Consider the following 15546-nt stretch of genomic DNA (forward strand, 5'->3'; position numbering starts at 1 on the left):
GTGATGGATTCTTAGGCCCATAACTTTTCTTCCTAGTCAGCACAGGTTTAAAGCTTTAATTTCTCCTTGCTATATATGAGGTATTTCATGTATGACATGGTTGTGTGCTAATATCCTTGATGGTCAGAGACTGTGGCCATGGTAGACTTTTCATTCCTTAAAATAATGTATTTATATTTAGCTTATGTATATGAATGTGTTCCCTGTAAGGGTAGCAAGTGCTCTTAACTGCTGAGCCATCTCTTCATCCCCTCGATTGTCTTAGCACCTGAGTTGTTTTGTTTCTCTTTCTCTTTCTCTCTCTCTTTCTCTCTCTCTCTCTCTCTCTCTCTCTCTCTCTCTCTGATGTCTATGTGATATGTGTGTGTGTGTAATGTATGTGTGTAATATGTGTGCGTGTCTGTATGCCTGTTTGCCTATATGTGCAACATGTGCATGCAATGTTAGTGGAGACCAAGAGAGGGGATCAGCTCCCTTGGAAGTGGAGTTCCGGGTAGTTGTGTGCTAGCACGTGGGTGCTGGGAATGAAAGCCAGGTCCTCCAGAAGAGCAGCCAGTGCTCTTACCCACTGAGCCACCTCTCCAGCCCACACCTGAGTGTTCTGTGTCTAGGACGACTTCACCTGTGATCAAACCCACCTGATACCCTTAGGAGAGAGGCTTTTTTCTGCCTCCCATGGAACTGGAGCCCCAACCCAGCCTGCTCTCATGGAGTTGTTTCTATATATTTTTTTCCCCAAGTCCCTACTCATATGTATGTGTTCCACATTTCAGAGCCCATGCTAGCATCCCAGCCCTTCTCATCTCTTCCCCTCCCCTAACTCCTTCCAGCTCACGGGCTTCCCTCTCCCCAGACCCTCACTCTCCTTATGTCCCTGCTCTCATCATTCACCCTGTCACTCCCCCGTCCTCTTTTTTCCTCTCTGTCTCTTGCTCTCCATTTACCTGCTCTTAAGTGCTTACTTTGCTCCTCTCTCACTCTCCTCTCTTGTCTATCTCTATTGCAGTCTTCGCTATTCTCTCCTGCCTCCCTAGGCACGGCCAGGCAGGTCTGATGGCCATTGTCAGCCAACTTTTTTTCTCTCCCTGCTCTGGACTTTTCCAGATGCCTCTGGCTGTTTCATTCTCTCTTGTATTTACAGTAAAAATTTTAACCATACCATGGAGTGGTATTGTTGGCTGTTTTGTTATGGCACCTCCCCACATATGCTGTAGGACAGTTGTCTGGAAGATGCTGGATAGCAGACGAGGAAGGGCAAGGATGTACAAGAGAAGGGAGAGTAGATGAGCCCTAAAATTGTCCTAGCTTAGTGCCTGGAAAGGAGAGTCCAGGTGTCTGTGCAAGGAGGGAACCAGAGCCCTCAATGCCACTGAGCTGGGGACAAAGGCCGGAGCTGCAGAGAAGCTAGAATTCACAAAACAGAGAAGAGAACAAGACCAGAACTGTAATTTTTTCAAAGCCTACTTTTAATGATGGTTTTTAACCTCCCTTCTAGCCCACCACCCACCAAAGGCAGTGGGAAAGAAAGGATATGGGGGTGGGGTGGGGGGGTTGAATGGTCCTGTTTAGAAATGGTTCTTTGGAGGGATGGAGAGATGGTTCAGTAGTTAAGAGCACCAACTGCTTTCCCAGAGTCCTGAGTTCAAATCCCAGCAATCACAAGGTGGCTCCCAACAATCTATAACAGGGATCCAATGCCCTCTTCTGGTGTGTCTGAAGACAGCAACCTCCCTTTTGTGTTCGGCAGTTCAATTCACAGGTCAGTAGCAGCAGCTCCATCCACTCACCAACATTTCACAGATACGCTAGCAGTCCAGATTGGTAGAGTCTGGATAGCAAACACATATCAGCAGAGACAGGCCTCAGCATTGGCATTAGCCAGCAGGAGGGACCAGAAGGGACTCCAGAAGTTCTCAGTGGTGCCTCTCTCATCGAAGCAAAGACATGAGACCCACAAGCTTTGCACAGCCAGCTCTATGAGCAAGCCTAGCTCAGCCTGCATCACTGTCTGATGAGTCCTATTTATACCCTCCAAACACCATGTGTCCTCCATGGGTCTTGCCTCAGCCTGTGCATCTGTCTTAGCTGACATCACTCTGCCCAATCAGTCAGAAGCAGCAAGAAACTGCAGCACATCAAAAGGGTTTTTTTGTTTTTGTTTTTGTTTTTTTTTTTTGATGAGTTTCTCCCTATGGAGTCCCAACAAATGCAGCTCAACGAAATGTAAGGTGGACATTTCATGCATGTTGTTAGCAAGGAATCCTTCATCGCATGTTCTTTCACATGCTTGCTTTAGCAGAACATCCTCTTTCCTGTGTCTGCTTCAGCCAAATGTGCCTTCATAAGTCTGCCTTAGACTCACACTTGTGTCCATTTTAGCTAATACATTAGCCATGTAGCTAGGCTCTTCTTTGACTAGAATCATAAGTTATGATAACCCATTTATTTTGATCTACATTCTGCCATGTGGCTGGTTACTTAAGCTCAGGTGCCATGTGCCCCTCTCATTACATTTTCCTGGGAGAATCTCCTGTGTGCATTGAGTACTGTTGAGGGCAGTGATTTTCCTGTGCACACACACACAATCCTGACATTTGCCCCTCCCACCCCCAGTACCTCTGTCCGGTGATCTCATGTAGCTCAGGCTAGTCTTCAACTTGCTATGTAGCTGAGGATGGTCTTGAATTTCAGATCCTCCTGTTCCCTCTGTGCAGTGTTGGGAATCAAAGCCAGGGCTTGGTGTACTATAGGCAAGCACTCTATCCACAGAGCTACATCCCCAGCCTCTAGTTTTTATTTTTACTAGGATAGTAAAGTAGGATATCATAAAGCCCAGGGGGGCTTCAAACTGACTTGAAATTCTCCCTCTTGGGAGGTAGAGTCAGGAAGAGTAGGAGTTCAAGATCATTGTCAGGTACATAACAAGTCCAAGGTCAACTAGATTCTGTGAGAAACCATTATAGGCAACAAAGACAAAAGGGCAAGAAGAGATAGATGGCTTAGTTGAGACGGAAGTCCCCCTTACCATCCTTTAAAGAAGAAAAAGGGGCCGGGCAGTGGTGAGCATGCCTTTAGTTCCAGCACTAGGGAGGCAGAGGCAGGAGGATTTCTGAGTTTGAGGCCAGCCTGGTCTACAGTGTGAGTTCCAGGACAGCCAAGGCTACACAGAGAAACCCTGTGCCTCGAAAAACAAACAAACAAACAAACAAACAAACAAGAAGAAGAAGAAGGAGGAGGAGGAGGAGGAGGAGGAGGAGGAGGAGGAGGAGGAGAAAAGAAGAAGAAGAAGAAGAAGAAGAAGAAGAAGAAGAAGAAGAAGAAGAAGAAGAAGAAGAAGAAGAAGAAGAAGAAGAAGAAAAAGGACTCAGAATCCACTATCTTTTTAAAGATTTGGTGGTTGTTGTTGTTTCTGTTTTGGTTTGGTTTTTTTGAGACAGGGTTTCTCTATGTAGGCCTGGCTGTCCTGGAACTTGCTCTGTAGACCAGACTGGCCTCAAGTTCACAGAGACCTGCCTGCCTGTGCCTTCCATGTGCCACTACCGCCCCATGAAAGAGTATTTTTATACTTATGTGTATAGATGTGAGTCTGTGTCCAATCCCACACTGTTGAAGCTAACAGGCATGTGCCCCTAAGCTCAGCTTTCTTGTTGTTATTGGGAATCTGAACTCAGGGAACATTTTACCCCATTGAACCATCTCCCTAAGCCCTTGTTTGCTTGCTTGCTTGAAGAAAGTCTTGGGTAAACCCAGGTTAGGCTTCCACTTGCTTTGTAGCTGAGGCTGGCCTTGAATACTCTGGCTGCACAAGTGTAAGTTTGGATCAGCAAACCCATGTAAAAAGCCAGGGATTGGGGCCTGTCTGTAATCTCAGGACTAAGGGACAGATCCTGGGAACTCACTGGGATAGTTTAGTCCAAATGTCAACCTCTGGGTTCAGTGAGTTTTGTCTAAAAAAAACTAAGGTGGTGGACGATAGAGGCAGATACCTAATGATGACCTCTTACCTTCAAACACTCACAGGTAAGCACAGATGAAGTTGCTGTTAACTACCAAAAGGTGGCAATGTTGCTCACCTACTAGCCAAAGCACAGCTGTCTTCTAGTCCTGGGTTCCTTAGCTGACTTAAGTTGTGTAACCTACACTAAGGCTTCCCGCTTTTGCTTGCTTCATTGTATTGGTTTCTCTGTGTAGCCCTGGCTGTCCTGGAACTTGCTCTGCAGACCAGGCTGGTCTCAAACTCAAGAGATCTGCCTGCCTCTGCCTCCTCAGTGGTGGGTTAAAAGCATTCCCTACCATGCTTGGCCCAAGATCACTCTCTCTCTCTCTCTCTCTCTCTCTCTCTCTCTCTCTCTCTCTTTCTCTCTCTCTCTCTCTCTCCTCTCTCACACACATTTATCTAGATGATATAAATGTATAGATGATATATAGATATAGATATAGAATGTATGTGTATGAATGTATGTCTGTGTGTAGGCCAAATCTGTGGTGTCTGCTGGGGCCAGAAGAGGCCACTGGATCCCATGTAATTGGAATTACAGGATGGTATGAGCCACCTGACATGGGTTCTGAGAACTGAATTCTGGTCTTTTGCAAAAGCAGTTTATCTATCTATCAAGCGATCAATCTATCTATCAATGTATTGACCAATCACTATTATTTATCATCTATCATGTGTATTTGTGTGTGTGTGTTTTGAGACAAGGTTTCAGACCTACATAGCCCAAGCTAGCCTCCAGCTTGACTTGTAGTTAGGAATGACCTTGAATTGATCTTCCTTACTCTACTTCCTGAGTGAAGGATTACAGTAAACACAACCAGTTTATGCCGTGCTAGGAACTGAACTCCAAACTTCATGCACAGTACACCAGCTACACTCCCCCAACTCTCTAGCCCTATGAAATCCATCCTTATTCTTGAAATATTCCCCTTTTTCTCTTACAAGTTTGTGTTGTTGGCTCAAACTATGGGAGAGGTTCCTGGGTTTTGTTGATGTTTTTTTCTATCTTCTGTTTGAGACCAGGTCTCACTTATATAGCCTAGGCTAGCCTTGAGATCGCCATTCCTCTGCTTCTGCCTTCTGAATTTTCTCTGTGGTGGTTTCTGTTTTCTTCTCCTTTTTCTTCCCCTTCTTCCTCCTCCTCCTCCTCCTTCTCCTCCTCTTCCTCTTCTCATTTTGTTGTCTTTGAGAGATAGGGTTTTTCTATTACACAGCCCTGGCAGTCCTGGAACTCACTATCCCTGGCTGGCCTAAAACTCATAGATCCATCCTGCCTCTGCCTCCTGAGTGTTGAGATTAAAGGTGTGTGACAGCACATGTGGCCAAGGTTTCTTTCTTTTTTTTTTTCCTGCTCTGAGACATCAGAAGCCCAACACCTCAGCTTGAAAGAGAAGTCATGTAGAGTAAACATACATTCAGATTCCTAAACATACTCCCATCTTATAAAGAATTATTATGTATAATTTACAAAGAAAACAGGTTCAGGAATCAAAGACATGCAATTTTTAAAAAATACTTGTGTGTGTGTGTGTGTAAGTGTTCCTACTTCCCAAATTCTGGAATTATAGATATGTGCCACAGAGCCTGGCACCATTATTGCAGTCTGACTTTCACAGGGTCTAAGCAAACACAGCTCCAGTGAAATCTTATTGATCCAGAGAAACATCTACACTCAGACACAGGCAAAGCCCGAATATTCTCTTCAATTTTATTGGGCTATGAAATGTGATTTTTTTCATGAATGAGCACAGTGCTTATGCAGATTTAGAACTTGAGATGTGGGCCTCCGAGATGGGCGGAGACAGCCATGGAGGACAAATGAGAATGAACTGGTGGAGTGTAGACTGGTGGCCTGCTGGGGGTGGTTCTTGGGATCATGGTTTGTTCGGATGTTCAGTTTTTTGGTTGGTGGGTTTCTTGGCGAGGGCATTTCTGAAGCTCTGAGTTTCTTCTTGGTGGCTGGTCAAAGTCTAAGTGGGCATGTCTGTTGCGGGAGGAGCCCGTAGATGCTGGTGTCTAGCTTTCATATGTATAGGGAAACTACATAAATGATGCCTAAAAAGGCTAGTATGGCCAACATATTAAACCACATAGTTCGTGATGAGTTCCGGTAGGCGTCCTCCCAGGCGCTGTTCTTATTGGCTTCGTTGGTCTGTAAGGGTGGGAGCATGAGTGTGGGTTTCTGAGACCAGAAGCTCTTGGAAGGAGGGTTGGAGCCCTATAGCCATTGTGGGAAGAGCCCGACCCAAGACTTAGGACACAAGCAGTTGCAGGTGAAGGATAGGATGAGCTAAGCAGTGTCGGGGGCGGGGCGGGGGGGGGATAGTTTTACCTGCTTGCAGAAATACAGGGCTACCAGTCCAAAGGGTAGGAAAACAATCAGCCCCACGATCGTCAGGAGCAAGAAATTCCGAGCGTAAAATTTCACTTCATCTTGAGTCTGTGGACGTTGTAGTGGCGTCATACCTAGGGCTGTAGATATGATCTTTTCATTCAACTACAGATCCTGGTGTCTTGAGAATAGAGACCCAGATCCACCGCACTTCCGGGGGGCCTTAGAATCCTAAGAGCTGCGCGGTCAAAGGCCATTCTTCACAATGGAGATAAGGGCATCTCCAGTCCTGATTGGCTACTCTCAAGAGGTGGGCGTGGTCGTGCTGTTTTTAGGCGCTTCAGGCCTAGGAAGTGTGGTGGTGTGAGAACTTTGTTCTTGTACCCTCACGGGATTGCCTCTTATCTTTTTCTTCTGCAGAGTACTGAGGGATAGGAGCAAGGAAGGCCTCGGAAGAGCAGGTAGATAAGTCTGTAAGAAAGCTAGGTTTAGCCAGGCATTGTGGTGGCCATCTTTAATCACAGTGCTTGAGAGACTGAGGCAGATCTTCCAATCTGTAAATTCAATGCCAACTTGGTCTACACAGCCAGCTCTGGGACTACATAATGATGCCCTGTCTCAAAATAATGCCTGCCAGGTCTTAATAGTAAAATCTTGCCTCTAGAAAGAAAAAGATAATAGATAGATAGATAGATAGATAGATAGATAGATAGATAGATAGAACCAGATGAGCTGTGGCTACTTATAATCCCAGCATTTGAGAAAGGATTTCAAGGGATTAAAGTGTGCACCACTACATCAGGCTATTATTCACCATTTTCTTTCTTCTTTTCTTTTTTCTTTTTCTTTTTCTTTTGGTTTTTTTTTGGGGGGGTCGTTGAGACAGGGTTTCTCTGTATAGCCCTGGTTGTCCTGGAACTCACTCTGTAGACCAGGCTGGCCTCGAACTCAGAAATCCACCTGCCTCTGCCTCCCAAGTGCTGGGATTAAAGGTGTGCGCTACCACCACTGTCCGGCATCATTTTCTTACTCTATTTTTTTTTTTTTAAATTTCTTCTTGCCTTTCTTTCCATGCATAATTAAATTGGTTTGAATGAGAGTGTCTCCTGCAGTCTCATGTATTTGATCATCTGATCTGCAGGTGGCTGTGCTGTTTGGTTGTAGAACTTTTAAGAGACGCAGCCTTGCTGGAGGAAGTACATCACTTAGGGGGCTGGCGTTAAGGGTTTATAGCTTCACTCCACTCCTCCCCCCTGCTTCTCTTTCCTGTATGTAGATAAAATGGGATCCATCAGCCAGCTTCTGCTCCTGTCTCCATGTGATATCTCCCCTAGCATGAGGAACACTATCCCTCTAGAATAGTCTGTTGGTTTGAATATGCTTGGCCCATAGGAAGTAGCAGTTAGGAGGTGTGGCCTTGCTAGAGGAAGTGTGTCACTGGAGGCAGGGCTTTGAGATCTCATATATATATGCTCAAGTCTGGCCAGTGTGATCCAGACCCTCCTGGCTACCTTCCACTCAAGATGGAGAATTCTGGACTCCTGCAGCCTCAAGTCTACCTACACGAAGTCATGTTTCCCACTTCAATGATAATGGACTGCTCAAGGGCTGGGCACTCCTAAACCTTCCCCTGCTACCCCAGGCCTGATCCCCAGTCAGGGAAGTGGTCAGTGGCCACTTACACAAAAACTCACATGCCTGGTTGGCTTTACCTCCTGCCACTACTTTGTCCCATCCTTCTTCCCTGAGTCATGGGGATTCTGCCTTTCCTCTTTTTTGTCCTAGCCCATGCAATCCCAAAGGTCCTGACTCCTGCACTGTTGGCTGTTGGCATCTTTATTGATCGATCAAAAACCAACTGGGGACAAGGACCTTTAGGGTTTGGACACACAGATTCCTAATTGAATCAGAGCATTAGAATCAACTTCCAACAGACTGGACCTCTGAAACTGTGAGCCAGTCCCAACTGATCATGGTGTCTCTTCACATCAGTAAAACTCTAAGACAAATGGGTCCTAGTATTAATCTACAGGTTGGCTAGTTGTCTCTCCATGTAAACAACCTTATTTACTCACTCCACAGGCTTGTACAACACGACCTCAAACTCTTGACAAGTCTTTCTTGGATTTATGTGTGAATGTTTTGTCACAGTCCTAGTGACTGTGTGGTTTGCTGCCAGTCATGGTGGCGTTTGCCTTTAATCCCAACACTCAGGAGGCAGAGACAAGCAGATCTCTGTGAGTTTGAGGCCAGCCTGGGCTAAAAATTGAATCCAGGGCATGCAGGGCTTATTACATAGAGAGATCCTGTCTCAAAAAATCAGAAGGAAAAAAAAAGCCAGGCAGTGGTGGTGCATGCCTTTAGTCCCAGCACTTGGGAGGCAGAGGCAGGCGGATTTCTGAGTTCGAGGCCAGCCTGGTCTACAGAGTGAGTTCCAGGACAGCCAGGGCTACACAGAGAAACCCTGTCTTGAAAAACCAAAAAAAAAAAAAAAAAAAAAAGTGGATATTTATTTTCAAGCTCCCCCCCCCAATGGATTGGCTGCTTTCAGTAAATGGTTAAAAATAAAGGACATTCTTTGTGTTTATAAAGGAACAGGAGAAGAAAGTGAAGTGGCTCAGCAAGCTAATTCTTTTTGTTTAAAGACTATGACAGACAGCAAAGCACTCTATGAAAGGTTGAGGCTTGGTCTTGCTGTCTACTGTAATGCTAAGTGTGGGCACCCAAGACCTGTAGTCTGTACATAGACTCAAGTAGCCCTGTCCCCAAGTTATTTCTGATTGGTAAATAAAGATGCTGACAGCCAATAGCTGGGGAGAAGAGACATAGGTAGAGTTAAGGTTTCCTGGACTTGGGGTCAGAGGAGAAATATGAGGAGAAGAAGGTGGAGGAGGGAGAAGCTACTATGGGTTAGGTGAGCCATAAAAACGTGGTCCTGAGGGCTGTGGGCCCATTGGAGTTAAGAGCAGCCCACATGAAACATAGTACATAGTAAGTAGTAATTTGGGGTTATCTATAGGAAAGTAGATTCTAACAGCATGGAAGGTAGATATCTGCCCAGCTCTTGTGCTGTTTAAGGCTTATTGTAAATATAAAGGCTGTGTGTGTCCAGAAATTAAATGGTTAAAGGCTGGGTGGAAACCCTGGGTCAAAATTAATAATTTCTACAAGGAAGCACACTGGGACAGGCAATTTTTTTTTAAACAACTTTAATTTGAATTGCCATTTATTTTTATTTTATGTGTTTGTTTTTGTTTGTTTGTTTGTTTGCCTGCATGTGTATTTGGGTGACACATATATACAGTGCTGTGGAGGCCAGAAGAGGATGTTGGAGTCTCTGGAACTACAGTTACAGATAGGTTTTAGCCACCAAGTGGGTACTGGGAACTATATCTCGGTCATCTGCAAGAGCAGCCAGCACTCTCAATTCCTCAACTGCAGAAGGCCTGGAGGTCCTTGTGACCACAGGTAAGCCCTAGGGGAACCTGGAATGTTGTTCCTTCAAGGGAAGGAATTCAGTGCTTGATACCCACCCCGAAGGCTGGGAGTGGATATGCATGCTAGCCTAGAGGCCTTGACCCCAGACTGGATCCTCCTCCAGAACCTTATCAAAAGCTTGCCAGTCAGTCCCAGAATCTATAAAACCTGTCCCAGGTACTTTACAAAATAGTTTTGATGTAGTCACATCTGATCTTCTTTTTAGCTTACTTTGTACTTCAAAGATATTTCTGTATATCTGGATTGAGTTAATTATCACCAGAAAAGTTTTTGGCTAACTGCTCTGTGCTTAAATACACCTCCAATAAACTACTTGTCAGACTGCTGAAGTTTGAACCAACACCAGCTACTTAGTCATGTTGAACTGAAATGTTTTCTTGACTCTCATAGATGTCATTCTGCTGGCTGTGGGGGTCGCAGGGACTCCGAAACTGAGCCATCTCTCTAGCTCCTGCTTAGTTTTGCTTTTTGTTTTTGTTTTCTAATGCAAGCACTGACCTTGTTTTGCCTGGCATCAGTCTGTCACGTGTTGGGATCCCAGGCTTTCTATCAGTCCTAAGGTCTTAAGTGTCTTTGTGTTCTCTTTGCCAAAGTTGCTTGATTTAGCTTTCTCCTGATTCTGTCCCAGTCTCTTCCTAAAAATACTATATATGATCCGTACTTCTAAATAAACTTGCTTCGCATAAGTTGTCAGTTTATGCAAGACCTCCTAGTCCCAGAATTTGCTTTTGTCTTCTTTATTCCCCATCCCCGGTCCCCCTCTCACACCCCTTGACACACTGATATTTGGGACTCTTATTCGTGTGTTTGAGTCATTCATGATTTTGTCTTTTTGGTTCCAAGTCTGGCCTTGAACAATTGAGCCATCTCTCCATCTTGAGTCCATAATTTCAATGGTCTCAAGGCTCATTATTATCTTGGTTGCAAAACAGGAGAAAACTTAGGTGTTGGGGGTTCCTGCACTATATATTCAGATACTGATTTCTATGCCCAGGCATCTGGTTGCAGTCCAAAAGTTGGCATGGTCAAGCATCTCCTTTCTCAATGTTATGTAAAAATTGTTTTCCATCACCTCTGATTGATTAATAAAGAACTAATCAGAGAATTATCTAGGCAGAAGAGAATCCCAGTCAGGGGTTCCCAAAAAGAGACAAGAGGGAGAGAAAGAGGGAGAGGGAGAAGGAGGTGTGGAGAGACCATGTGAATGGACCAGGAAGATTTGCCATGAGGTCATGAGGTCATAATGAGAGAGTAGCTATGAGAACACACATGGACCAGAGCAAGCCAGGGCAAGACTCAGATGGCCTCCAATTCACAGAAATCCACCTACCTCTGTCTCCCAGGTGCTAAGATTAAAGGCATATGCCATCATGCTTAGCAACTTTAGCTATTTCTTCAAGAGGACAGGCAAATACATTTTGCATGCTTGCTGTGTGTCTCCTCCAGCTCTGCACATGAAGCTAATATAAATGACACTATGAGAGAGTCAAAGGGAGAAGATTCAAAAGAAGCCATTGCTGGTTGTGGTGGTTTGAATAGAAATGGCCCCCACAAACTCATGTGTGTGAATGCTTAGCCCATCGGGAGTGAGTGGCACTATTAGGAGGTGTGGTCTTGTTGGAGGAAGTGTGTCACTATGGAGGGGTGGGCTTTGTAGTCTTATAAGTTCAAGTTTTATTAGTATGTCATCAGTCTCCTGCTGCTGCCTGTGGATCAAGATGTAGAACTTCCAGCTCTTTCTCTAGCACCATGTTTGCCTGCACACTGCCATGTTTTTTGCCATGATGATAATGGACTAAACCTCTGAACTGTAAGCCAGCCACAATTAAATGTTTTCCTTTATAAGAGTTGCTGTGGTCATGGTATCTCTTCATAGCAATAAAACCCTAAGGCAGAAGTTGGTACCAGGAGTGGGATATTGCTATGACAGACCTATGTTTTGGGGACACATGATGAAGGACTCTTCACTAAGGGCACATATGTTTTGGTTTGCCTTACATTGTGTAGCTGAGCTCCATTTGTTGTGACTCTGGCTGCTTCTGAGGACTCGGTCTGATTGGCAGAGTGATGTCAGCTGATACAGACTCACGTGGAGTTTTGCTAAGACAGACTCATGTGCTGAGGCAAGACCCATGGAGGACACATGTTTAGAGGGAGTATAAATAGGACTCAATGGACAGTGATGGGGTGGGGAGGCTTTCCTCCTCCTCCTCCTCCTCTTCCTCCTCTTCCTCCTCCTCTTCCTCCTCTTCTTTTTTTTTCTCAAAACAGGGTTTCTCTGTGTAGCCCTGGAACTCGTTTCTGATAAGGGTATAAAGAGTCTGATTGCTCGCAGCAAACTTGTTTCAGCCCCAGTCTTGGTGAGACCCCCCCCCCAACTTGGCCTGGTTTACATTCTCACTGAGATTATCTAGAGACCCTGTTAAGTATGGGCTGAGGCTTACCTCACCTACAGTTGCTTACTGTTTGACTGCTGGGGAGGGGCCCTTAAGAGTTTTCCAAGTTTTGGTTCTCTCAGGCATGTGAGCTTCTAGTTGCCTCCCAAAGCTCGAGTCCTGGCTCCTTCCAGGAGGGAATCCTTTTGTTGGAAAAACTACTGTTTTTCCACACAGGTGCCACACAGGCAGAACTAATGCCAGCAGGACCAGTATCAGCTGCTGTTCACGTGGTTACAGACAGAAAAGAAGCTGTAATTATAAATGAAAGCTGGGGAATGACTTTCAAAGGTCCATCCCTAGAGACTTACCTCTTCTTGCCAGGTCCCACAGCCTTCACAGAGCCCCACAAACCTGGGGACTAAGTGTTCAAAATTTGAGCTGGGGGAGGGGAACATTTTAAATTCAAACCATAACACATTTGGCTCACAGTTAATTTTATTAATTCATTTGATTTTTTTTCTTTTTCTCTTCCATGAACTGTAAATTCTAGGAAAGCCAGGGTCTTGCTGGCCTGAGTCACTGTGCGATCCAGAAGGATGTTAGCATGATCTGATCAGCCACACTGTTCTAATAGCCTGTGTTCAGCCTGGGAGTGAGACCCATGCACTGAACAGTAAGTTAACTAGTTCAACTGTGGGGTTGGGGGGGATAACAAAAAGGGCCATTAGCTGTAAGCCAGGCTCTTGGCTCAAAGCATCAAACACAAGAGTATGAAGAAAAAGGTGTGGCTGGATAATGCCCTTATAGACATTGAACCAATCAGATTTAAGCACTGGAGGCACACCCGCTAGACAGTGGCCAATCATAATGAAGTGGTGGGCAATAGAGAGGCCACACCCAGTGACTCAGATTGCCAAGGCCATGTCAGGGACTGAGGAGCAAAGAGAAGACCTACAGACCTTGAGTTGGTGATTAGTTATGGACAATGAGGGAGGAAAGTGTGTGTGTGTGTGTGTGTGTGTGTGTGTGATAAAATAGGATTTAAAAGCAGGAAAAGTAATTGAGAAAGACAGGGAGGGGATTCCAGGGAGCATGGGGAGGGGATACAGGGCCAGCCAAGCTAGTCCATAGGAACATGGAGGTGTGGTGCCCTCTCAATAGTGCCCTTTCCCCTGGCTTAGGATGGCATCGTCTGTGTTTTGTGCCTCATTTGGCTTGGCAAGTCCTTTATTATTATTTTTTATTTCTTGATAGTAGGGATTGAGCCCAGATGCTTGCAAAGCTGTACCTCTGAGCCACACCTCCAGGCCCTCATTGGTGGATTTTAGGCAAAGGTTCTAATCGTGTTGCGTCATGCCCCCAGCCCTTTCCTGCTACTGCAAGAGTCACATTCTCAGCTACTCATGAATATATGGCTACTCATAGCAATATGTTTTACCACTGGGCAAAATCTTCAGCTTCTTTTTAATTTTAATTTCTTTTCTTTGAGGCAGGGTCTTCTTACAAAACTGCTCAGGCTGCCCTTCAACACGTTTTGTAGCCCAGGTGGGTCTTGAACTTCCAACCCTCCTTACTCATTCCACTGAGCATATGGGATGACAGACTACCAGGGCTGCCTCTGACCCTCTTTTATTGGGGGCTCAGATGCCCCCTTTACACTCTGTGTACAGTTTGTATTCATCCAGAACCTCCTCCTCAGGCCAGGACCCATGGCTGCTGAGACTAAAATCAAGAACCTGGAAGCCCAGACCACATCAGGGCAACAGGCCTATCAGAGATTACCTGGGTCAGGGCCAGTCATGCTGATTGCCTTGGCTCCCCCAGCGAAGGATTATCTCTGTCTGTCCATCACATCCTTCTGCTTCTGCATCCTGCTGGCGATTCCAGCCCTGCTGTTCTCCCTTAAGGTGGGTACCATCCAGCTTCTGGTCTTCTCCCTCAGGGAGATCTTCATGTCCCACAGAGGTTCTTCCCTCCCTTTTCACCATCTGGCTGTGTGCTCCTTCTGATTCCCTCGACTCCTGGGTCCTTGACTCCACTCTCATCCTGTGTCCCTCTTGGTTACTTCTTCCTCACCCTCTAGTCCTGATATCAGATTCTCCAGGGATGCCCCTCCCCTCACCCTTTTCTTCCTGGGAACCATCTTGTCTGTTTGTCTTCACCTCCACAGACCCGGGAAGCCAACTCTGTTGGGGATTGGAGGCGAGCCCAGAGGTACTCCATGCTGGCCTTGGGCTTCAGCATCTCCAGCATTCTTGTGGGATGCATTTTGACAGTCACCTCTGTTAGATTAGTTTTTGAAACAAAGGATATGACATCCTCCTGAAGGCTCACCTCACTCAGGGAGTTCCAACCGTTCCTTCGTGGAGCCTCTGACCTTGGACATCAGCAGCTGCCTGTGCTAAGGGAACCCTCAGTCAGGCAACACTGTTAAGAGCAATAAAGCTTTCGGGGTTTCTATGCTTCCATTCACCTGCTGCATGTGTGAGCACCTGGGTACTGGTTCTCATGGCAGAGCATCTCTTTCCCAGATGCTCTGGGGTCCTTTTAGAGAGTGAACAAACATTTATTGATAACAGTATCAGGTTCAGTCCTAAGGCAGATGGATGGGGTACCTCTCTTTACTGGTTAATGTGTGGGAAGACAGGCATGGTGGCTGGGTTAGCATCTTTTCTGCTGCAATCAACTCAGTGACCAGAGAAGTAACTTAAGGAATAAAAAAAATTGTTTCAGCCTTCTGGTCCCATAGGAGAGTCTACCTTAACAGGGAAAGAGTGGCATAGGAAGAGCAGGAAGCAAAGGTCTTATTTTTAATCTATATGCAAGAAGTACGAGTAGGGGTAGATGGGGGAGGGGAAGGAAGGGCATGGGGCAAAGAAGAGATAATGAGAATAAGCCCTCCTCAAGGGTCATACTTCCTCCAGTGGGGCTCCACCTCCTAAAGGTTCCAAACCTTCCCAAACGGTGCCACCAGTTGGGGACCAAGTCTTCAAATACAGAAGCCTGAGAGGGTCATTTCCCATTCAAACTATCACAGTGGTACATGTCTGTAATCCCAGCATTTGGGTGCCTGAGGCAGGAGGATGGTGAGTTCAAGGCCAGACTGGGTTATATCATTAGACTCTGTCTCAGAAAACCAAAATAAGTATAATATAATGCCAGCACTTGGGAAGCGGAGGCAGGAGAACATGAGTTTGAGAACAGCTTGAACTATAGACATTTCCTCAAAAATGAGCAAAACCCTAAAGTACAGCAACAACAACAGCAACAAAAACCTCTTTCCTCTATTGGGTTGGGGATTCAGTTCAGTAATTAGGCACTTGCCTAGCCTGTGAGATCAG

Source organism: Mastomys coucha, unplaced genomic scaffold, assembly GCF_008632895.1.
Source record: "Mastomys coucha isolate ucsf_1 unplaced genomic scaffold, UCSF_Mcou_1 pScaffold21, whole genome shotgun sequence".
In the NCBI taxonomy this organism is placed as follows: domain Eukaryota; kingdom Metazoa; phylum Chordata; class Mammalia; order Rodentia; family Muridae; genus Mastomys; species Mastomys coucha.